This window comes from Triturus cristatus, chromosome 11 (assembly GCF_964204655.1).
Source record: "Triturus cristatus chromosome 11, aTriCri1.1, whole genome shotgun sequence".
NCBI classification, from domain to species: domain Eukaryota; kingdom Metazoa; phylum Chordata; class Amphibia; order Caudata; family Salamandridae; genus Triturus; species Triturus cristatus.
Window position 1 is genome coordinate 243,954,370 of NC_140594.1, and position 24,273 is coordinate 243,978,642.

The following is a 24,273-nucleotide window of genomic DNA, read 5'->3' on the forward strand; positions in this document are numbered from 1 at the left end:
CAGGCCAACCTCACAACACGCACGCACTTTACCCTGGGACACAGCGGTAAAGTGCGCAGAAACCCAAAAATCCCTAAACCAAGTCATCAATGAAAAGCAAAAAGTTTCGGGGTGAACCTGCCAGAAGGGCCGGGTCCAACACAACCCCCTTCCAGCCAAAACGCAGGGTAGACCAATCACCACCGTGAAGGTCTTCCCTGCTTTGGGCGACAAAACACGGACACAGGCCCGCAACGGCAGGGACACTCTCCGGTTTTACGCCACTCCAAACCCCTGGAGTTCCTTCTAAAAGAACTCGGCGGACCAACTGGGCTACCCCACTGGCACTCCTCAGCTGTCCGCGGCCAGGACCAGGCCTTAGGCCATCTAGGCGCCACTGGTCCTTGCCTAATCACAGAGTGGGGGGTAGTAACCCCTGGCACGTAGTGACCATTTTCCACTCTTCCCCTCATCAGGGCTGTTCTAAACATCCACCGATCTTCCAGCCCAGGGTCCGTACCCTCAAGCTGACCACAAGTCACGGGCGAGGCTCTCCTCCCCCTACCTCTCCTTCTAGGGTTCCGTCCTCTCCTCCTCTGAGAGGCACCCTCAGAAATCAACTTTCCCACCAGCTCAGGACACCTCCCTGAGAACTGGTCTCCCAACCTAGGGTTTAACCCCTCAGGTTGCACCGGGGTCAGAGATGGGCTCTCCCACTCTCTGCACCCCCTTCCAGAGTCCTGCTCCCTACCAACTGGGGCGGTACATCCGGAAGAAGAACCGGTCAGGACACTGGTTACAGTAGTCCTACCCTTCAGGTCAGGCTGATCCTGAACCTGGCCTCCCAACCTCTGGTCTAAAACCTTCGGTTGCATACTTGCCTGGCACTCCAGGACTTCTGGGGACTCACACAGTATCCCCCAAGAGTAACATATGCCTCATATGTTGCATGACAGTCTGCCTGGCGCAGATCTCCCGCCCCCTGTCCACCTGACAGTGCGCGAAGATCCCCCAGGACAGACGTGTAGTCGCCATGGTCACTTCTAGGAGACTCAGCCCTACCGGCTGGTCCCTGACCCACTGGCTCCTCCACCGGGGAACACAGCCCCATGCCACTCCTCTCGCTGGACTTCCGCACCCTCCCTACTGGAGCGGTACTGCCTGACACCAGAACCACTGGAGCTCTATTTACAGAGACTCCAGGTTCTCCATACTCTGGGCGATCCTCCTCAAGTGGCCTAACAGGACAGCCTAGGCCCCCTACCTGGTGTTCCCTGAAGAAACCATCCAGGTTCTGAGACTGGTTTTCGGGCCTCTGGGGACTCAAAGTCACCCGCTCACTCCTACTCCACTGAGATAGGCCGTGAGCCCCTACACCCCTCTCACTACTCTGGGACCTAGCTGGGCTACTCTGAACCTCTACCCCCATCCAGGATGGGAAGATACCTGAGCCACTACTGTTGGAAGTACTCTCCCATACCTCCTCAGAACCTGGGGCACTTTCCCAGCGCTCTGCTTCCTTGGCCAGGTCCCATGGACTAGCAAACCCACACCCCAACAGGTGTTGGCGCAACTCGGGACAACAACCACTGAGCACTTGCTCTTTGATAATCAGATTGAACATTTCATCCAAATCTTCTACCGCGTTAACCGTCACCCAATCGCACAGTGCATCATAACAGTCATCCACAAAATTCCCCCAATCCTGGTGAGACAGCTTCTTACTGCCCCTGAACTTCAACCTATACTCCTCCTCTTGGGAAACAGGTACCAGACTGGGTGAACTGGGACTCTCTGCACTGGGCTCTCTATCGCTGCCACCACTGGACTCTACCCTCCCTGGTGAATCCAGAAAACTACCACTGCGCTCTGGGGACAACTTACCCTCCAGAGCTAATCTCTCCCTGGCGAAGGCCCTCTCAGCCTCCGCCATCCTCTCCTCCACACCCAGCTGCGCCATCTCCTTGGCATGCTCTAACCTGAGCTTCTCCATGGCCAGCTGATGCTCCCTCTCTTCCCTCCTATCTATCCACTCCTCTGGGGACAGGTAAAGGGATGGGGTGCTGCTCCTGACACTGGACCCAGCAAGGGACTCCCTATCTATGGGGTCTTCACTTTCTACTGGCGTCCCTGTCAGGTAACCTTCCTCCTCTTCTGAATCTTCAGGGCTCCCCACAGACCCACCACCCTCTCGGCGTGCGGCCCGGGCCCTATCTTCCTCGCTGCGCTCTCGCTCCCACTCAACCTTTTGCCAAGTGATCAGGTTGTCCCTCAGTTTGGACTGGGTATCCAACTCACCCACCTCTATGCCCCTCTCCTCACAGAACCTTACCAGCTCCAACCTACTGTACCTAAACAGACTACAGAAATTAAAAGCTGGCTCCATTTTGGCGGACGTTCCTGAGAAGAGTTTAACACAAGGAACCTGAGTGTCTGAGCTAACACAGGAGTACATGATTCAAAAAGGACACCTTTAGGAGAGGAAATAATGGAACTCAAAAACAATAATCCCTAAAATGTGGTTTATCTAATGCAGAGTTTTGTGGTGTAGCCAGTCGCTGCTGCGGTACAGCGCAAACGCAAGTCCAAATCCCACCGCTGAACACCAATGTTAGAACTGGGATTTCTGGTTGGCTAAGGCGTACGCCAAAGCCAGGCAGAAACCACCACTCTAGTCAGGGCAAGGAAGTTACACGCCAAAGATAACCCCTGCTCACCCCCTTGGTAGCTTGGCACGAGCAGTCAGGCTTATCTCTGAGGCAAGGTGTAAAGCGTTTGCGCGCGCACCCAGCAACAACACCCAAGGCCCACCACAAAGGAAACTCCACACAAGGTATTCTATAAAAATAGCCTTTGTATTATACACAACACATTAGATAAAAACACACACTTTACAATGTGCCAACAGGCACGGGCAGAATTTACAAGGGATTATATATATATACAGGGGACAGGGCCGCATGGACCACTGTCAAGAACCAGCACTTTTAGAATATAAAATTACTGTAGCACAAAATACACATATAACACACAACCAGTAACTACTGGTGACAAGAAAGTATCACCTACGCAACCCTAACCACTTTTAGGAGAATACTGCGCAGGGAACTAGGACCTCACTAGCACCACCTGTACTAGTAGGAAACAAACAACCACCTAAGTATCACTATACCTATAGGGGTAAACACACATTACACATGATGCCTAAAACATTCAGAGGTGTAGGGAACGAAAACACATGATGCATAAGACATTCAGAGGTGTAAGGAAGGAAAACACATGATGCATGAAAACACATTCAGAGGTGTAAAGCACGGCACATGACGCATCGAAATACATTCAGAGGTGCAGGTAAGGGAAACACATGATGCATAACAATACATTCAGCGGTGTAAAGCAAGGAGACTCACATAGGCCACCACCTGTGGCAGTTCCTAGGCCAACTGGCCTCGTTGGGGCTAGGACACCCTGTGTCCAGTCAAGCTGCGCCAGCTGCGCAGACTAAAGCAAAAATACCCCCAACCTAAACGTTGCAGCTGCCCACTAAGTGCTGGGCAGCTGGAAAACGAACTTCAGGCACTCTGCGTGCCTCTGGAGCCCCTCTGGGCTCTGATCATTAAAAATGTGCCCTCTGGAGCCTTCGTGGCTCAGCACAACGTTGGAGCCTCACTGGGCTCGAGAAACAATCGTGCTCCCCTTCGTTTGGAGCCTCGTGGGCCCAAGACAGCCGGAAATGCCTCCAAGAGCCTCGCAGGCTCTAAACAAGAAATGCCCCCGTCGTTGGAGCCTCACGGGGCTCGGAAAGAATGGTGCCCTTCACGCTGGAGCAGCCCACTGCCTTCTGGGGCCGCTCCGGTGGCCACTACTCGGCCAGGCAACGTTGGAGCCTTCACGGGGCTCTGACACGGCCCCCGCACCCCCAGCGCATGCGCGGAGTCCCCCAGCCCTGCTACACACTCACCGGGCTGATCGGGGACTCCCGCGTTGTCTCTCCTCCCGGCGGACGCCGAGGCTTCCTTGCAACGCGGAGGGGCAGGCACCGACAATGTGCCTCGCGCCCCCTCCGCACCAGCTCCGGCCGCACTTCTCCTCGCTCGGGTCCAGCGCGGGGTAGGCTCCCGCCTGGATCTTCACTGCACAGGAGCGCGGGGTAGGCTCCCGTCCGCTTCCTGCTTCCGTCTCGGGACCCGCCCCCAGGCCTGCCTGACTTCCGGCTGAAGCCCGGCCGCGGCGGTGAATTCCTTGGCAAATTAGAGGGGTAGGCTCCCTCGCCAGCGAGCACAACGGCGGGGTGGGCACCCGCCGAACTTGGCAGACACCGTCAGGATCGCGGGGTGGGCACCCGCTATCAGATTCCCAAGCGCTCACAGCGCTATAAAGCAACACAGCGCTCCCAGCGCTATGAAGATAGCAAAGCCCAGAGAAACAGCGCGCACAGCGCTCCCAAGTCCAGGAAGCGCTCCCAGGCGCTACAAGCATTGTCCAGCCACAAAAAAAAGGTCCCTCAGCGAGCAGGGGGCAAAGGCTGGGCCCAGAGCCAGCTCACAGGGCCCTCCAGCAGGGAGGCAGTCCCCAGTGGCGGTCTCTCCTGGCGCCCAGCAGCAGCAGGCCCCCCCTCAAGTGGATCCTGCAAGAGAACAACATGTAAGGGGACACAGCCCCTTTTTATACAGTACAAGGCTTTGTCTAAGGTGCAGGGAAGGGGCGAACCAGTTCCAACAGGTTCCTGAGCACTTTGTTTTGCTCAGCCCCTCTCCCTATTCACTGGCAGGGCTAGGGTCATTAGACGCACCACAGGGGCCGGCACCAGCATTGTGTGGGGGAAGCCCTGTCCTATTCAGGACCCAGGTACACTCCTCCCCAGCCATCAACATGCTAACTCCCCATTCACCACTGGGTGACTCCTCCTGACTCTGGGGAATTCCCTAGTCCGTCACCTGACCTCACCAGCCAATCGCCAGACAAGCCACACATTTCAGACTGCACACTGAAGTGCCCACTTCTAGAAGTGGCACTTCCACACTAGGTACATGCACGCCGCACACATCAACGCGCAGCATTCACTCACACGAGTCCGCACATACCAAACACGGGCCTGCACACCCCACGCATCAGGAACTACCAGGACACATACATTCCCCCATGCATTCCTATGGGAGGGCAGGCCAACCTCACAACACGCACGCACTTTACCCTGGGACACAGCGGTAAAGTGCGCAGAAACCCAAAAATCCCTAAACCAAGTCATCAATGAAAAGCAAAAAGTTTCGGGGTGAACCTGCCAGAAGGGCCGGGTCCAACAGTCTCGCTTTTGGGACCTGATAAGTATTTAGTTATGGAGCACAATATCCTTGGTGCCACAACATCAACTGTTGCATGGCTAAACACTTATAAGGTCCCAAAGGTGAGACCTCTTGGCTATGCCAATGCTTGTTTCACTGGCTTCCCATCCTCTTTGAGAACAATCTTTTCAGCGATCCAAACATTCTCCAGTAGAGCTCTTGTCCTGAACTCTGATCCATATAGGTTCTGTGGAAGGAGGACTGGTATATGGATTGGGTGGGATCCCACAAAGAAAACAATTACCTAAAAGCTAACCAAATGCTACTGCATTCTAGACAAACGAACGAAATGAAACGTGTTGGACCCGGCCTCGTGGCGTGGCCCATTCAGACCCGTAGCGACACCAGGCTACCCCCTACACACCACACTACACTGACTAGCGTAGCCTCCCCGACCCAGAACCCAGGGGTTACCCCTGTCCTCCCCTCCATCTTCCCGACACCAGGCACCCGTCCCACTTCCCCGGCCTCGCGGCCCCCAGTACCCGGCCCGCACCCCCGATGGCCGCCTCAACCCAAGCGCAACCCCGGCCTAGTCGCGCCATGCTGGCTGGGGGGAGAGAGAGCTCCTGGTGAGCAGGAGAGGGAGGAGTAGTTTCATTCACACCTGGCCTCCTCCCAAGAGATAGTTTCGATCGCCCTCTGGCCACCCTGAGGGCTGGCTCCACGCCTGCTGCGTGTCTGGGATCCCTCCCGACCCCGCTTTGAAAGGATCAAAGGGCCGCGTGGCAGGAACCCCCAACAAACGACCCCCAGGCACTAAGACCCCTGCCCGTGAGGACTCCGGACATCAAAGAGGAGTCGTCCTATAACAAGGGGCGCCCTGGGACCCTCAGCAGTTGAATCCTGGAACGAACAAGCCCTGCTGACGTGGTCGCGGCTGAAGAACATCCTCACAATATCCTACGGAACTCTTGGAACCTTGGTGAGCCCTGCAGACAGCGTCGCGGCTCTACCTGGCAGAGACGGACTTCTGCCTAACGACATCCGAGCCCTGCTGACGTGGTCGTGGCTCACCTTGCACCCTAGAGAACTCTGAGCCCTGCTGAGTGACTCGCGGCTCCTGGAAGATTGTCCGACCTCCGACACCCGGACTCGAGTCCTGCAGTGTGGACACCCGCTCAAGAGACCTTCAGGTCCGGCTGGACCCCAAAGATCATCTCGTATCCCCCGGCTCGAGGATTGAGAGCTGTGCGCCGGATACGCTTCCGCACTGACCCAGATCCTAAGACTGTCCCGCTACCCCTACCCCAACCGAGACTTTGTGAGCCCTTGCTCTACTTGCACATACTCTTGCGGATCATAAAGATCCTGCATACGTATTCTAGAATCTACGGTGTGGTGTCTCTGTGTTGCCCGGTACTGAAGCAGCGTGTACGATCCTAAGTGTGAGACCCAGTCCTGAAGGGGTCTCCGCCCAGTGCTCGGCTATTTCTCCCGGAAGGGTGGGCGCAGGGTGGTCAAGCACCTGTTCTGTACTCCCCTGGGGCTAGCCCTTCCAACACTGGTGGCAAGCGACGGGATCCGAGCCTGCAATCTAGAGATCGTATAACGAACAGCTGACGCACTACCGAGCAAAGACTACAGAAGAAGCCACCATGAGCACCACGGAAACCGGCGCGAGCGCTACGTTTTGTGTACAGCGGTTAGAAGAATATACACACAAGGAGCTGAAACAATTTTGCAAACAACGGAAGATCGCTACCACTGGTCTAAACACCAAGGAAGACATGCAACAAGCCCTGAAAGCCTGGGTGGAGTCCGGAGCCGCCTCCCCCGACTGGACGAACTCGGTGAGGAGACAGAGCGGCCGGACGAGCTCAGGAGCTTCCCGAGGACAAGCAGTAACCCCCAAGCGCAAGGCAACGCAGCGGGTGGGGGCTGGTCCCCGGAAGACGCCACAGACAGAGAACGGGACCGAAGTCATGAACTGGAAATGGCCAAACTGAAAATAGAGGGCGAGATAAGGCTAGCCGAGAAAAAGCTAGCGGTAGAACAACTCCGTGTACAAGGGGAGCTAGAGGAAAAGAAGTTACAATGGGAACACGAGGAAAAGAAACTTCGGCTGGAGCACGAGCGCAGCTTGAAGGAAATAGAGTTCAGAGCACGGAGCGAGGGAGCTCGACCCTCGGGGGCCAAGAACCCGCACCCCTGGGGGAACCGAAAGTACACATCCCTAAGGATGTGGTCAAAGAGTACTATCGGAATGATGACATTCAGCAATGGTTCAAAGCCTATGAGGTAGCTATGACCTCCCACCGCGTTCCACAGAAAGACTGGGGGGCCGGGTTGTGGGGGCGATTCCTGAGCGAAGGGCGAGACACCCTCCTCAACCTACCGGCCTCCATGCAAACATCCTACAGCCACATGAAGGAGGCCCTCCTCACGAAATACGGCCTCACCCCCGAAATGTATCGGCAGCGGTTCCGGGACTGCCGAAAGATCCCAGGCACCACCTGGGTGGAATTCGTAAACTTTTACAGCCGAGCGCTGGAAGGGTGGATCAAGGGCAGCAAGGTCACCACCTTCGAAGAATTGACCGACCTCATTGCCTGGGAACACTTGTCCACCAACTGTTTCGTAGAACTACGCCAGCACCTGCTCGACAGCAAACTCACAGTCCAGAGGAAGCTGGCCGTCGAAGCAGATCGCTGGGTAAACACCCGGGTCCCCCGGAACCCGGTAGGAGACTACACCCGCAGCCAGCAAGGACCTCCTTGTCAGAGAGGGGGGGGGAATCAAGGGAGACCGAGGGAGTTCCCATCCGGGCCCCCGCGTAACCCCCCGAGGAACCCTCCTCCGGGGTTCCTAGCTCCTCCGCCAGGCAGTGCCGCCACCCCCGGCCGACAAGGGCCCCGGGTGAATATCACATGTTTCCGCTGTCAACGGCTAGGGCATTACGCCAGCGACACTCAGTGCCCCATGGCCCAGAAACCCCCCACGACAACTCCCCCAGCCCGACACATGGCCACCGTGACCCTAGGGGAGGAGTTTGAGGACCCCGAGGGATGGGAACCTGCAGCCATGGCCCTAGTCTCTCTAGGAGATCGAGATATGATTCCCGGGGCCCCCCTACCCGCAAACACCAAGAAGTACCGCCAGATTGTAAAGGTCAACAGCCACCCGGTGGAGGCCCTTCGCGACACTGGGGCGAGCATCACTGGTGTCCTCAGCCACTTAGTCCAAGCGGACCAGATCATCCCCAATGTCTTTTGCCCTGTGATAGCTTCCGACAACACTGAGAGTCTGTGTAAGGTGGCCCTGGTACCATTCGAATGGGGGGGAGTAACCGGAACCTTGCGGGTGGCTGTCCGAACCGCGCAACCCGTGGACTGCCTCCTAGGAAACGACCTGGAAAGTTCCCCCTGGAGACAGGTCGAGCGCAAGACCCACCTCGGGATGATGGGTCTACCAGAATGGGTGTGCGCAACCACCCGATCCATGGCAGCCCGACTACCCCCCCGCGGGGGAGTCGAGGACGAAGCCCCCAGCACCCCCTCCGTGGCCCAACCCGGAGATGATCCTGTTGAACCTCACACCCTATCCACAGGAGAAGAGCCCCTCGCCAACGACGGGTCCATTCAGCCCGACCACGTGCAGATCATGGAGTTAGGTGATCTGCCCGAGTTGGCCCAGTGGCGCCACGAAGGGGGCCCCTCCCGAGAGGAGTTCTGCAGAGAACAAGCGACCTGTCCTTCCCTGGTCGGACCCCGGCAGCAAGCCGCCGCCCAAGCCGCAGGCGACCAAACGGGAACCCACTTATTGTATTGGGAGAATGACCTCCTGTATAGCGAACAGCGGGCTGCCGAGCTAGGGTCAGCCCGGGTCCTGGTGGTACCCCTACGCTTCCGAGACTTCCTCCTGGGCTTGGCCCATGATGTACCCCTGGCCGGCCACTTGGGCCAGGACAAGACCTACCATCGCCTAGTAATGCACTTTTATTGGCCAAAAATGCGAACCCACGTAGAGGCCCACTGCAAGTCCTGCCCCACGTGCCAAGCCAGTGGTAAAAGTGGAGGGAAGCGCAAGGCCCCCCTCCAACCCTTCCCAGTCATCAGTACCCCCTTTGAGCGGGTCGGAATTGACATCGTGGGGCCCCTGGATCCCAAGACCGCCCAGGGTCACCGCTTTATCCTCGTCCTAGTGGACCATGCCACCCGATACCCGGAGGCCATCCCCCTCCGCACCGTCACGGCCCCCGTGGTGGGCCGGGCCTTAATGGGGATCTTCTCCCGGGTAGGGTTCCCCCGAGAGGTCGTGAGCGACCGAGGTACCAATTTTATCTCCAAATATATGAGATCCCTGTGGCAACAGTGTGGAGTCTCGTATAAATTCACGACCCCTTACCATCCCCAAGGCAATGGTCTAGTGGAGCGGTTTAACAGGGCTCTGAAGGGAATGATCATGGGTCTCGAGGAGCCCCTGCGGCGTAAGTGGGACGTCCTCCTCCCCTGCCTCCTGTTTGCCTACCGGGAAGTCCCCCAGAAGTCCTTGGGGTTCAGCCCATTTGAGCTGCTGTATGGGCACCCAGTCCGAGGCCCCCTGAGCTTGGTCAAAGAGGGGTGGGAGACGGCACCCCAGAACCCCCCACAGGACGTGTTCCGGTACCTGTTGACTCTCAGGAACCAGACTCGGAAGTTCCGCAAGCTGGCCGAGGCCAACCTCGAGGCGAGCCAGGAAGAAATGAAGCGCTGGTACGACCAGAACGCCACGCTGGTCGAGTTCCAGCCCGGGCAGCAGGTCTGGGTGATGGCCCCCGTGAAGCCGTGCGCCCTCCAAGACAAATGGACCGGGCCCTTCAAGGTGGTCGAACGAAAAAGTCAGGTGACCTACGTGGTGGACGTCCAGTCCCCTCGGAACCCCCTTCGGGTCCTCCACGTGAACCGCCTCAAGCCTCACTTCGTGCGGACGGAGTTGAGCTTGCTCCTGGCCACAGACGACGGGGCGGAAGAGGAAACGGAGCCTCTTCCTGACCTCCTGCGGGCCAAGGAAAAGGACGGCTCCGTAGAGGGGGTGATCCTCTCCCCCTCCCTCACACCCCAACAACACGAGGACTGCCGCCGGCTCTTGGGCCAGTTCTCCGACCTGTTCTCCCTCGTCCCTAAGGTCACCGACTGGTGCGTCCACGACGTGGACACAGGAGACAGCCCACCGGTACGGCACCGAGCCTACCGCGTCCCCAACCGAGTCCGGGCCTGCATCCAGGCAGAAGTATCGAAGATGCTATCTCTCGGGGTGATCGAGCCCACAGATAGTCCTTGGGCCTGCCCCGTGGTACTGGTCCCGAAAGCAGCTGCCCCTGGTGTGGCCCCCGAACTACGGTTCTGCGTGGACTACCGGGGGCTCAATGCGGTCACCCGCGCAGACGCTCACCCTCTCCCCCGCGCAGATGAGCTCATTGACCGCCTTGGGGCTGCTCAGTTTCTCAGCACCTTCGATTTGACCTGCGGATACTGGCAGATTGCACTCACGGAGGGCGCCAAGGAGCGGTCCGCCTTCTCCACCCCAGATGGGCACTATCGCTTCTGAGTGATGCCATTCGGAATGAAAAATGCCCCGGCCACCTTTCAGCGACTGGTGAATAGGGTCCTGGCCGGGCTGGAAGAATTCAGCGCCACCTATCTAGACGATATTGCTGTATTCAGTTCCGAATGGGGTGAGCACCTCCAGCACCTCCGGAGGGTCTTGGGCGCCCTGCGGCAAGCCGGCCTCACAGTGAAGGCCAGCAAATGCCAGATTGGGCAAGGATCAGTGGTCTACCTGGGGCACCAGGTCGGCAGCGGGCAGGTCGCCCCTCTCCAACCTAAGATTGACGCCATCCTGGCCTGGGAGCCACCAAACACCCAAACCGAAGTCCGAGCCTTCCTGGGCCTCACTGGTTACTACCGGAGGTTCATTCAAGGTTACGGCAGCCTCGTAGGACCTCTCACGGAGCTCATGTCCAAAAGACAACCTAAAAAGGTACAGTGGACCCCTGCCTGCCAGGAGGCGTTCGACGCCCTGAAACTCGCCATGTGTACAGCCACTGTGCTCCAAGCCCCCGATACTCCAAAGAGTTTGTGGTCCAAACGGATGCTTCCGAGCATGGCATCAGAGCCGTCCTCTCCCAGCTCAATGAGAAGGGCGTAGATCAGCCCGTGGCCTTCATTAGCCGAAGGTTACTGCCCCGAGAGCAACGATGGAGACCATTGAACGCGAGGCGTTCGCCGTAGTCTGGGCCCTAAAGAAACTGACCACTTCCGAGTCCAGATGGATCATCGACCCTTACGGTGGCTCATGCAGTTGAGGGGGGAGAACCCCAAATTGCTACGATGGTCCATCTCCCTCCAGGGAATGGACTTCACAGTAGAGCATCGCCCTGGCAACGACCACGCCAACGCTGACGGCCTCTCCAGATTCTTCCGCCTCAGCGAAGAGAACCCCCAAGAAGATGGGTAGTTCTCTCCGGCCTTCAGCTGGGGGGGACGCGTGTTGGACCCGGCCTCGTGGCGTGGCCCATTCAGACCCGTAGCGACACCAGGCTACCCCCTACACCCCACACTACACTGACTAGCGTAGCCTCCCCGACCCAGAACCCAGGGGTTACCCCTGTCCTCCCCTCCATCTTCCCGACACCAGGCACCCGTCCCATTCCCCCGGCCTTGCGGCCCCCAGTACCCGGCCCCGCACCCCCGATGGCCGCCTCAACCCAAGCGCAACCCCGGCCTAGTTGCGCCATGCCAGCTGGGGGGAGAGAGAGCTCCTGGTGAGCAGGAGAGGGAGGAGTAGTTTCATTCACACCTGGCCTCCTCCCAAGAGATGGTTTCGATCGCCCTCTGGCCACCCTGAGGGCTGGCTCCACGCCTGCTGCGTGTCTGGGATCCCTCCCGACCCCGCTTTGAAAGGATCAAAGGGCCGCGTGGCAGGAACCCCCAGCAAACGACCCCCAGGCGCTAAGACCCCTGCCCGTGAGGACTCCGAACATCAAAGAGGAGTCGACCTATAACAAGGGGCGCCCTGGGACCCTCGGCAGTTGAATCCTGGAACGAACAAGCCCTGCTGACGTGGTCGCGCTGAAGAACATCCCCACAATATCCTACGGAACTCTTGGAACCTTGGTGAGCCCTGTAGTCAGCGTCGCGGCTCTACCTGGCAGAGACGGACTTCTGCCTAACGACATCCGAGCCCTGCTGACGTGGTCGCGGCTCACCTTGCACCCTAGAGAACTCTGAGCCCTGCTGAGTGACTCGCGGCTCCTGGAAGATTGTCCGACCTCCGACACCCGGACTCGAGTCCTGCAGAGTGGACACCCGCACAAGACACCTTCAGGTCTGGCTGGACCCCAAAGATCATCTCGTATCCCCCGGCTCGAGGATTGAGAGCTGTGCGCCGGATACGCTTCCGCACTGACCCAGTTCCTAAGACTGTCCCGCTACCCCTACCCCAACCGAGACTTTGTGAGCCCTTGCTCTACTTGTACATACTCTTGCGGATCATAAAGATCCTGATATTGCTAGATAAAGCATACGTATTCTAGAATCTACGGTGTGGTGTCTATGTGTTGCCCGGTACTGAAGCAGCGTGTACGATCCTAAGTGTGAGACCCAGTCCTGAAGGGGTCTCCGCCCAGTGCTCGGCTATTTCTCCCGGAAGGGTGGGCGCAGGGTGGTCAAGCACCTGTTCTGTCCTCCCCTGGGGCTAGCCCTTCCAACAAAACCTAACTCTGCCATTAGGTAGAAGCAAGGGTCTAGTCTTGTTACAATAAAGCCTCACTGCTACATGAACAAGAAGTTAAGTGATTTGCCCAGAATCACAGGATGCTCTGCTGGCGCCGGGACTGGAGCGTGTTCCCCCAGTTCAAACGTCAGCAGCTTTGGCCATTAATTCACGTGGATTCCCTCACCTTGTAAGTTGGTGGAAACATTGTAAGCTCTCCATGACCAGTTCAGATGCCTGCAGAAGCTACGTCATCGCCCCTGCATGACAGATTGTAGAGCTTCTTCCGGACACATCTCATGAGACACCGCGCGACAGTTTGGGACAACTGTATGGAATAGATTGCATGGCAGATGGCTTACAAAGCTTGTGCCAGCTTGACAACCGTCCGTATCTCTGTGTGCACGACAAAGTCTCTAACTATATATGTAGCCCCGTGAGTACTTACAGAAAAAATAGCAGATATCCAAACCTTGTGCAAGACAACAGTTAGAATCAGTGAAGGCCCTGGGTATCCAGAGAAAAAAGACAAGAACCATGTGCAAGAGAACAGTTTAAGCATGAATGACTCAAGGCCCCGGTTACCCAGAGAAAAGAAATAACCACCTTGTCAAGAAAACAGTTAGGACATACAATCAGTGGGGGCCCATTTGTACAGAAAAAAAGCAGCCACCTTTCGCAAGAGATACAGTTCGAGCATGTACAAGAGAAAGACCAGTTACCAGGGAAAAGGGCGGACGCCTTGTGATAGAGGACAGTTAGAGCATGCATCTGCTAGGGCCCATTTATTCAGAGAAAAAGACAGTCAGGCACCTTATGCAAGAGAAACCTTGGACTATATACTTCCGGTGCTTCCGTGATGGGGACAGTGGCTTCTTTATAAACATTTGTACTTCTCATGATGTCCATTTGTTGAACAGCTCAACTTGTTGGATTTGTAAAAATACTTATCTTCTCCTTCTAGTTCTGCTTGTGGGCTCACGTCTTGCCCTCTCTCAGGGGTGCTCTGATAAAGTTTACTTTTCTTTAATCGTATTTTTCTTGCTGTAGCCAGACGAATTGCCTCTTTAATATGTATATCCTGATGTTAACCTGTCTTCTGCCACAGGATCTCAATGAGTTTCTTTCGCCCCTCTTCTTACTCAGTACAGACTCAAACATGTGGTGGATCGTTTCCATCTACACCTATGTAGTACGCAAGCTGGTAGATGTAGAATATGTAGGTGCACTTGTAGGCTAAGGCTGAGTGTGTGTGTATATATATATACACACACACACACACACACACAGAACATGTTTAAAAACAATGTACACAAATTACATCAAACATGTGTGTGTGTGTATATATAATTGTTTTTTCAGCAAACATTTTAGGAGAAAACAGCAATATTCTATATATAATGAAACACTGCACCACAGACAGAAAACCAGTGCACAATTTAAACTGGGGCTGTTTGCAGAACTGAGAGTCCTTTGTCAACCATGTTACCTCTCTATATATCCATGCCATACTGCTTAGACTAAAGGACACATAACGGCTTGACACTGTTGTAATTAATATGAAAACTGCTTTGTTACTATGTGACTGAACAGTAAGATCGTGAGTTAACCCCCCAAACCCCCACAGTGTAATGAAAGTGACAATAAGGGTTAAACACATACTCACACGTTGCCTTGTTATATTTGATGAACGTCGTTTCTTATAATTTAAAAGCAGATTATGGCTTGTGTGACTGTGTGTATGTATATTAACTTTATGCTCATGTTTGTGTGTGAGAATTTGTGCATTGAGGAAAGTGGAGTTGTGTCTGTGTGTGCCTGTGTGTGCTATTGAGTGCTTGCGCGCGTGTGCGTATATGTTTGTGTGTGTGTAACACCCATAATAAAAACAACATACACAAAACACTCGGTGCTCCACCGATAACATGAAAAGTAGCTGCAGACACCCGCTCCGTGCACCGTCCAAGCACCGGGGGCTGAACACACACAACAGAGTTTGAGAAATGGCGTGTTTTGCACAAAATAAAACAAGCATTGGCCACGCGGCAGTAAAAGTAACGCCGCACGGCCGTGAAAGCGAAAGTCATCGCGATCACTCTGAAAGCGAAAGTGATCGCGATGGCACGCTAAAGCACGCTAGGGATGCGCGCGCAGCAGCGCGCGTGCTTGTGCGCGTGACAGTAAGCTGGTGGCCGCTTTGGTAGCACTTTTAAAAGCAGCTACTAAATGTCTCAGCCAGACCAGTGCATGCGCTGGATCAAGCGAGACCTAAAAAGGGCGTGCGGTGTGTACCATGTCTTATCTGCCAGCCACTTATTTGGGGGGCCAGAGAAAAGGTTTTCCCTACAGAATGTTTCCACAGACATCAAGGCCATCCCCCTCATTTGGCGACCCAGCAACTTCAACCTCTTCAATTCAGGAGACTGACTAGTCTCCATGGACGTTTGTTCCTCCCGTATCTGAACTCTTGCGTGTCCACCATTTCTCACAAGACCTAGAAGTCTTGGTGGCCATTTGGACGGCAAATACTATTTATACAGCGTCTCGTCAGGTTCTCTACGCTTTGCATTGGGAATCAGATGGAAATCTACCTTTCGTTTGAGACCTCAGTCGCCAGCGAACTGTGACTTATCTCCAGACATCATAAGTGTTGTTAACATCCAAGTATCCTCTTGCATGTATCCCTCTAGGGCACAGAGAACACAGCAATAAGACCTATGATGAACTCAAGATACAACAAACTTTCCATAGAAGTTTTGTGAAGGTTGGAGGTTGCAACCCCATATATTTTTATGCATGTTGGTTCAAATCTCGAATCACTACTTATAGTGACAAGATGTTTTCTGTCTGAATTATTGTTTCATTGATGCAGGGCTCATGTGTATGAGAAGTGGAAAGTTGCATAACTCTAGACAGACGTTTTAGAAAATGTGAGTGAATGTATGTGAATCATTTGTCACTGAAACCATAGGTCCTTTGCGATACATGTACCAAATCTGCAACCATTGTGTTTAAGGGCTCAGATCCGTGTGTTGTAACACCCTTGTCATCATAGCTGTGAAGCAACCTTTTTCTGGCTCTGTTTAAAAAACACTGACTGCACTCCTGTGCATACCCCTCGGTGTCCTCACATACTTGGAGTATATAAGGCTTATACACTCTTAGCATGTAAAGGTGCCAAGGGTTTGCACTGTAGTGATTCCTGCAGAGTGTGTAAGGGAGCTGAAGACTATGCACTGCTGTGCACAGCCCATGGCGCACTTACATATACAGAGTTTATTAACCCTATATACTCTGCGTATGTAAAGGCGCCTAGGTCTATGCACAGCAGTGTAGTCAGAGATTTTCAAACAGGGCCAGGAGAGGGAGCTGTCCTTTAACGTTTAATAACCACTGCAGATTAAAGTTTAACATAGAGGGACTGTTCCCTCTTCTAGCCCTGTTTAAAAACCGCACACTGCAGATTAACTCCGCTGGCGGAGTTGCGTAATTTATTACTATTTTTGTGTTACAAGAATAACGTGGAATTACCAAATTCCTCCAATTCCTCCAATTCCTCCAATTCCTCCGGCGGAATAAAAATGCCACCACTCTTATTTTTCTTCCTCTACAGTGCCCTGTTTCAATTGACTCATTCACAGGTTTCCCTCTGGTTCACATTCCTGGGTAATAGATCCTGGTCAAAGTCCACTTATCATGGAAGAATGTTCCCTGCTAGTAGCTAGTGTCAGAACTGTGGAGAGTTGTTCCTTCTAATCTTCCAGTTGGCAGGTATTGCGGAGACAGCATGGACCCTCCTGCGCACACCAAATGCACTGCCAAATACCAAATGCTCAGCAGGGAATACCCCTTGGCGCCCTTACACACTCTTTAGTAAACCCAGCACAGAATGTAAGGGCGCCGAGGAGTATGGACTGCAGTGCATTTTGTATTTGAAAGCGCTATTTCTTAGCATAAATGCATTGTTGCATCCATTTTTCGGACATGTGAGTGCATTTTGCGCTATGAAAATAGTGCCAAATGCCCACAGAGCCCCATCGTGGAATTCTGTGGAATCTTGTGGAATTTTAATGTAATTCTATGGAATTCCGCACAATCACATTTCACTAATTCTGCCCACCCCTAAAGAAAAGGACACACCGGAAGACCCATACCCATTAGAAGGAATGTAATCCTTCCACTACTGCTGAGAGTTGGGCCATACTGCAAGACTATTTCCGCACAAAGGCAATCCATAGCCATAAAGGACAGTCTGGTAGCAGTTTATTATGAAGAAAGAAGAGTCGCGGATATTCATACATTGGAGGTGTGAGTATATATTGACATTCTGCCAGAGTTTATTTGATGACAGATGTCTGCAGCCCATAATTAAACTCAATTTTTGCTCTCATTAAGCAGAGGTCTCCAAAACAGCCTTAACTTGCACTCTCAGAGACACCAAAACCTATCCTTCCAAGAAGATGGTATTGCAGGTAGGCATTAACCCCTTAACTGCTGAGACATTCCCACCCCAGTGCTGAGCCCTTTTTTGACTACTTTGGGTACTTTGCACCTTGGCCTGCATACCTTTTCCCACATAATGTATCCACACCAAATTTGCAACCTTTTGTCCCCAACATCATGAAAATTCTAAGGTTATCACACGTTTGTGGATTCTCATAGAAAGTAGCCAAAATATAGCTGAATTTGTATTTGTGCAAATTAGAAAAAGTCATCTCTGCAAAAAAGTGCCATTTTCCCCAGAAAAGGCATCAACAGAAGATTTGCTGTGCTAAAATCACCATCTTCCCAGCTTTCAACAACATTCAGAGCTGTATCAAAAAACAAAACATTATAACCACAGTTTTAGCATTTTTCTAAGAAGTCGCACATTTATCCTAATCTGTGCCCTTTCAACGTATTTACAGTTTGTGGTGGAAGAAGGTGCGAAACCCATGGTTGATGCAGGAAAACTTTACATTTCTGAAGCAAAATTCTGAATTCTGCACAGGGTCCCTTGTGTAGATCCCTCAAGGGCACCATAAAGAAACTAACTGTTAGTGACAGAGCTTCAATCTTAAAAACCAAAGGAAATGATGTACGGAGTGTTGAACATTGCAAGCACTCACCCCCAGTCAACTGATCTGGGTTTAATCCATCACCGTTCTTTAGCCCACTCTGCCACCTCAGTTCAGACATGGCCATATGTAAATCAGTCTGACCCTGTGCCTCATGGGAACAGTCCAGCCCGAACTGCCAAGCCATGTCTTCCCTGGACCGGAAACAAGCTTCCTAGGACCGGTTTCTGGCATTTCAGCCGTCTTCAGCCAGGCTTGCTTGAATCCAGTGGCAAAGTGAGCAAGGGACTCACGTCTGAGCATACCCTGCCAACTTATGGCGAACAAAGCAAAAACCAAAGGAAATGATGGACGGAGAGTTGAACATGGCAAGCACTCACCCCCAGTCAACTGATCTGGGTTTAATCCATCACCGTTCTTTAGCCCACTCTGCCACCCCAGTTCAGACATGGCCATATGCAAATCAGTCTGACCCTGTGCCTCATGGGAACAGTCCAGCCCGAACTGCCAAGCCATGTCTTCCCTGGACCGGAAACAAGCTTCCTAGGACCAGTTTCTGGCATTTCAGCCGTCTTCAGCCAGGCTTGCTTGAATCCAGTGGCAAAGTGAGCAAGGGACTAACGTCTGAGCATACCCTGCCAACTTATGGCGAACAAAGCAAAAACCAAAGGAAATGATGGACGGAGTGTTGAACATTGCAAGCACTCACCCCCAGTCAACTGATCTGGGTTTAATCCATCACCGTTCTTTAGCCCACTCTGCAACCCCAGTTCAGACATGGCCATATGCAAATCAGTCTGACCCTGTGCCTCAAGGGAACAGTCCAGCCTGAACTGCCAAGCCATGTCTTCCCTGGACCGGAAACAAGCTTCCTAGGACCGGTTTCTGGCATTTCAGCCGTCTTCAGCCAGGCTTGCTTGAATCCAGTGGCAAATCTTGCCACATCTTGTGTTTGTGGTGATGCGGGGGGAACTCTATCCCCCATTAGTCTTGTGAAGCCCATAGCCCAAGGCAAGGAGGAGGGGCAGTAGAACACATGCTCTTAAGCACCTTGTGAGTCCCACAGTGTGGGAGCTTCACTCTTGCCTCATCATGTGTTTGTGCTTCTGAGTTAGGACTATATTCCCCCGCAGCCTTGTAAAACCAGTAGCCTACTGCAAGGAGGTGTGGGCAGCAGGCACGCACTCTAAAGCGCCTCATGAGTACCATGGTGCAGGATGCGCTCAGGCGCATGCCCTGATGAAGACCGAGCAAAGAGCAGCCCTGTCTGCAACCATCAGAGCCCAGAGGAGGCTTGGCTGGGCCACCCCTCTTGACTTTGTCATCTTTAAAGGTACTCTGCACAACTGATTAGGATGCTTTTCAGCAAACATCTTGACTTGTCATCAATGAACTTTAAATGACTGCCAGTATCACCATTTAAATTTCCTCCATTGTGCTTAGTTGATCTTCGAACTATGCCTGATTGTTTAGTGTTTACATAAAATGTCTAAAAGAAAGCAAGGTCCTAACATGGAGAGGGCTGTCACAAAAGAAAACAAAAAACAAAAAAGGCACACTGGATGTGTATATTGAAAAGATAGAGGAAGCTTTAGACAAATACATTTTCCTCACCAAAAGGCAGCAATCTATAGCATCTACAGCATCTTTAGCAACTCTGCCTAGTGAGGCAGACACTCCAACTCAGGGGTCTCCAACCTTTTCTGTAGTGAGATCTACTTCTGCTCAAGGAAAGTCCACCCGTGCTACTAGCAAATGTTATCACTCTAAAGTAGTGACCACGTTTATTAAATTGACAGTATGACTACTCTAAGCAGGATTATCAGTAGTGACCATCCTAGCATTTCAGGTGAGGTTCCAAGCTGTAATGTCAGGGGAAAGCTTAAAACTATTAAATGCCTCCACTTGACTAATTAGATAACAGCCAAAGTATTGCCTGCTCTTTGGCAGAAATGACATAACCACAGCAATAATTCTCCCCAACTTAGCTTCAATTATCATTCAACTATCAACTTTAAATGTATTTTGGAACTGCAACCTTTCATCTTCATCAGCATGTCAGTTTTTGAAAGTACACATTTTTAAAAAATCAAATAGCACTTTCCACTTGAGCAAACAAGCTCAATTTTAAAGACGAAAGCCCTTTTCTGAAAAAAAACATTTTTTCCCTGACATGGACCTATGCTGCTTCAAATGCCCAGGTATTACCATCATTGGTCATGAATGCTTACTATAACCCCAAAGATACATGTGACATGCCACTAATGCCCACACATATATCGAGGGAACCATTGTACCAAGGTTGAACACCATCATGGCCAGATATGTCCAGTATACATCAGTCACTGCCATTATTATGAATTGTAAGGGGTGACCACCCTTAAGTCAGGAATGACTAAAAATAGGAAGTCATGCTATTAGTATGTCAATGGCACCAAGTATATCAGGAATGCTCAAAATATGTCTAAAATGGTCATTAATTTGCCATTGCAATGAACAAACACAATTGTGTCAGGGATAAACACTATATGATGTGGGCTAGCATATCCTTTTTGTGGCCTTTGACACCAGGCATAGTCTCCAGGGAGTGACACTGTTTATTAGGGAGGAATACAATGTCATACACACACAGTCACACACATAAATATGCATACACGCACACAGATGAATACACATGAGGCTCTTACTTGCCTCAGCTTTGGACCCATTTTCTGCTCTCCTCAGCTCTTGGGCTGATTATGCACTCAACTAGCACATTTTCACACCGGCTTCTGCGGTCCCACATTTTTTGGGTGGGAGGGGCAGCAGTGGTTATTGCTCAGGCTACTGCTGCATCTCTTCTTTCATGACCCACTGTACACACACACATGGTGTGACTGATAGGGCAGGGCCTACAACATGGCCAATCTCCTTGTGACTCAACTATTTTGAGAGTGGAGATAGATGATCATTTGCAGACCCTGTAGGCTGAGAGAGTGTTTGACTGAGTGTTATCAAGAGACCCTGCCATCATTTCGCTGGTTGCCACACTAAGGGTTGTGAGATGAGAAGTCCTGGGTTTATTAATATGCACAGACTCTCTAATTGAGATACTGGGCTTGACTTCACCTCTAAGAGCTACTTCGAGGGTGCTGGTGAGCCACCAATAGCACCCCAGCTACTCATTAAAGACCCCTGCTCTAACTGTTACTCCTGTCACAGGTCATGCGGGTGGGTGCCCAGGTTATAAATGTGTTTCTGACAGCAACATACGGGCTACTAAGCAAGCCTTATTACCTCGTACTAAATGGAAACGTGGGTCTCCACAAGTACAACCAGTCAATACATCCAACTCACAAAAGCCAGCATCCCCTGAGTCCTCAATGCCTGCTTTCTTACTAATGCCAGAGGTCATCGGAGGGTGCTGACCTATTACACTATAAGCTATCAGGGTTGTATGATTGCTCAGGGCGCATTGAGGTGAATCTTAGTGAATTAGATGCAAGGATGGATAAAGGCCTATGGGAGGGAGTTGTTTACCTGCAGGGCTCACCGCCTCCGGGTTCTGGTAAGGAGCCACAGTCCCAGATGCTAATCACTTTCTGTCTAGTAATCATTGCAGTGCTGACACAAGAATCGCATTGGTTCAACAAATATTGAAAACGCCCCTTTGTGTAATTCTTGCGTATCTCTATGAGTGAGCACGTGTGAATGAGCAAAAAGGTTCTAGATCTTTTACCATGATTCCTTGGGGGACATAGTTGCCATGTTCTAAGGTTACCCAAGCCATTTGTTACCTCACTAGGTTCAAGGGTACTTTTGGGGGCACTGTGAGCTAGCAGGTCTATAGGCCAACATATACTAAGGGGGTGCTCGGAATCAGTCTGCCAGCATCACAGTGTTAATGTTGTCCAACAAACGAACAGTTCCTACTGAAAAGTGAAAACCATGCAACACTGCATGCCATCGACACGAAGATGAACATGCTAGCTAACCGATTTAACCACCTAAAGGAGAAAGTAGACAGACATGAAGAACGACTAGACCAACTTGAACCCTGCACTTCCGAAGTTGAAGAAATGTATATTCCTTGGTTGGGGAGTGCCTGTTTCAGATGGAGAAAGAGCGTGAAGACATCCACAATAAAAATGAAGACTTTGAAGGAAGAAGGTGCTGAAACAACTTGAGAATACTTTGAGTTCCTGAGTCAACAGCAATGGACCGCATGGAGGACTTCATGGAGAAGATTCTTAGAGTCCTCTTTAGTGAGGACCTCTCCCCCATGCTCATTGTTTAGAGAGGCTATAGATCACTTGGCCAGCGGCCACCTCTGAGGAACCCTACATGCCCGAATATAGTGAGGATATTGAATTACCGGGACAGAGACACGACTCTCCGCCTGGCTCACGAGCGCTGCCCTCTCCAGTACAAGGGCATTGAGATCTCTCTCTTTCCTGAGTTCACCATGGCCGCTCAGGCAGCCCGACATGGCTTTCTCCTGGCAAAGGGTGCACAATAAAAAAAGGAAGCCAAATACTCCTTGGTATACTCAGAAAAGCTCTGCATCCATCACTTGGGGAAAAGTCACTATTTCACGGATCCCAAGTCTGCCGCTAAATTTGCTAGTGGACTGCCTGCCCCGTTGCTGTCACCAGTGGGGTCTGACCACAGACACCTTAGCAAGAATGATTTATGAGCTGTTCCCTGCTTTCCCCATGTGAGTGGACTCTCAGCTGCTGGGGTGGGCCTCTGAGACATACTGTGTTTCCCACCACAACCCTCAGACATTGCACCCCTGTGGCTCCAGCTGAATGGTGTGACATTGGTACTTTCCTTCCCATACTCCCTTGAGATATGGGATGTACTAGCCGAGATAAAGCCCGACCTAGCCTTTATCACAGAGACCTGGCTAGATGACAAGAACTCCCCAGATGTCGCCATTGCCCTACCAATTGGTTACAAATTATTGAGACAGGACAGAATGGGCCGCAAAGCAGGTGGTATAGCCTTGCTGTTTAAGGACTGTTTCACATGTCTCCCTGAATCAGTGGTTCAGCTGGGGAAGCACAAGATTTTAGCGTTCCAAATATTAAACGGTGCCCACAAAATACTCAGAGAGCAATTGTCTACAACCTTCCCGGTTATAAACCAGATTTCAGCACTCAACTTCACACTCAGCTGTTTCTCCATGCTTACAACACAAGCACTATGTACTAAAAGGAGACTTTAAAGTTCACTTTGAAGACACTAACAACCCCGTGGCAAACACCTAGACAAAGACATGCAGATTTTGCAATTAAAACAATGGGATGGGGACCCACACATATTGCTGGGAACACCCTGGACCTTTTGTTTTCCAATATAGAATCCACCAACATCCTAGAAGTAAGGCCTCTATTGTGGACAGATCACTCCCTGATCTCCTTTGCTCTTAGCCTACCGGCCAAATTAATCCACCCCAAACACCATCATCAGAGGTAAAAAGAGCCTGGAGGCTAGTTACTCCTGACACATTTGAGTGTCAGTTTTCTCTAAAGGACTCAAATGCCCTGATATCACCACTTGTGCAAATGAGCACTGAAAGCTTCCAAGCAGAAATCTCCAATACGCTCGACCAATGTGCCCCTAGACTAGGGAACAAATCCTATAGAAGAACACCATCTGAAAAATGGTATTCAATTGATCTTAGTATACTGAAGAGAAAGTGCAAAGCACTGGAGCATAAGCGGAGATGGTCTAAACAGGACATGGATAAATTGTCATATAAAGCGGAAATGAGAATTTACAATAATGCTATTAAAACGCTAAGAAGACCTACTTTGCAAAGCATGTAAATGTCAACAGCAATTCACCTAGGTAGCTCTACAAAATAGTTAAAGAGCTATGTAACCCATCTAGCATGTTCCAAGTCCTGTCCCCCTCAATAGAGTGCTGTGAGGAATGAGCAAATCTTTTGCTGATAAAATCTATGTGATCTATTCCTCGTTCAGAGATCAGCACCCATCAGATAATATAGATTGGGAAACCTTAGACCCTCATCTTGACGCCCAATCCTACCTCAGTAACTTTGACCCCTTTACAGAAGAGCAGGTCGCAAAAGCAATGGTTAAAGTTAAATCAGGGTCCCCACTTGACCCATGCCCTCATTTTATCTTTTCCCAGATCATGCCAATCATATGACCTTATGTAACCCGCATATATAACCAATCTTTACATGCTGC